The sequence below is a fragment of the Berghia stephanieae genome, chromosome 9, assembly GCF_034508935.2.
Source record: "Berghia stephanieae isolate SIO BIC M18660-M18661 chromosome 9, UCSD_Bste_1.3, whole genome shotgun sequence".
Classification (NCBI taxonomy): Eukaryota; Metazoa; Mollusca; class Gastropoda; order Nudibranchia; family Aeolidiidae; genus Berghia; species Berghia stephanieae.
Window position 1 is genome coordinate 911619 of NC_088368.1, and position 1746 is coordinate 913364.

General features: G+C 36.4%; 1 protein-coding gene across 1 annotated transcript in view; it reads right to left on the reverse strand.

The window, feature by feature from the left end:
- Positions 1 to 1737, reverse strand: part of LOC144980231 (uncharacterized) — a 13943-nt gene extending 12206 nt beyond the window's left edge. The window contains exon 1 of the mRNA XM_078927830.1: positions 1652 to 1737. The gene's annotated coding sequence lies outside the window, so the exon portion shown is untranslated. The remainder of the gene's footprint in view (positions 1 to 1651) is intronic.
- Positions 1738 to 1746: the final 9 nt, after the last annotated feature.

Here is a 1746-nt window from a genome sequence, read left to right on the forward strand (position 1 = left end):
AGTCATTGTCATCAATTACACATTCAAACGTCACCAACCGTCATATTCTAGTCATACTCATCAACCACACATTCAAACGTCACCAACCGTCATATTCTAGTCATACTCATCAATCACACATTCAAACGTCACCAACCATCATATTCTAGTCATACTCATCAATCACACATTCAAACGTCACCAATCGTCATATTCTAGTCATACTCATCAATCAAACATTCAAACGTCACCAACCGTCATATTCTAGTCATCGTCATCAACCACACATTCAAACGTCACCAACCGTCATATTCTACATCAATCAAACATTCAAACGTCACCAATCGTCATATTCTAGTCATACTCATCAATCACACATTCAAACGTCACCAACCGTCATATTCTAGTCATCGTCATCAACCACACATTCAAACGTCACCAATCTCATATTCTAGTCATACTCATCAACCAACATTCAAACGTCACCAACCGTCATATTCTAGTCATCGTCATCAACCACACATTCAAACGTCACCAACCATCATATTCTAGTCATACTCATCAACCAAACATTCAAACGTCACCAACCGTCATATTCTAGTCATATCATCAATCACACATTCAAACGTCACCAACCGTCATATTCTAGTCATACGTCATCAACCAAACATTCAAACGTCACCAACCGTCATATTCTAGTCATTGTCATCAATTACACATTCAAACGTCACAACCGTCATATTCTAGTCATACTCATCAACCAACATTCAAACGTCACCAACGTCATATTCTAGTCATACTCATCAATCAAACATTCAAACGTCACAACCGTCATATTCTAGTCATACTCATCAACCAAACCTTCAAACGTCACCAACCTCATATTCTATCATTCATCAATCAAACATTCAAACGTCACCAACCGTCATATTCTAGTCATACTCATCAATCAAACCTTCACACGTCACCAACCGTCATATTCTACACCAATCACACATTCAAACGTCACCAACCGTCATATTCTAGTCATACTCATCAATCAAACATTCAAACGTCACCAACCGTCATATTCTAGTCATACTCATCAACCAACACATTCAAACGTCACCAACCGTCATATTCTAGTCATACTCATCAATCAAACATTCAAACGTCACCAACCGTCATATTCTAGTCATACTCATCAATCACACATTCAAACGTCACCAACCGTCATATTCTAGTCATACTCATCAATCAAACATTCAAACGTCACCAACCGTCATATTCTAGTCATACTCATCAATCACACATTCAAACGTCACCAACCGTCATATTCTAGTCATACTCATCAATCACACATTCAAACGTCACCAACCGTCATATTCTAGTCATACTCATCAATCACACATTCAAACGTCACCAACCGTTATATTCTAGTCATACCCATCAATCAAACCTTCACACGTAACAAATGTTCATAATATTTTTGTATATAGATTAAAACTTCATCATCCAGACCATTCTATATTAATATCGTTTTTTAGGTCATTAATCACAAATTTGATAACTTGAGGGACTGATTTCAAATTCAATTTTCAGTATAAATTGTATCCTCACAGAATATATTTTCAGACGATTGATAACAAATATGTATTGAATTCTAGTTCAGAGTGATTAAATCTAGACTTACAGAAGTAAAGAAAGTTTTTCACCAAATCCTTTGTTAATTGAAATTATCCACAAAACACGATGGGATGAGAATAAAACCACAGCAGCTTATGATGT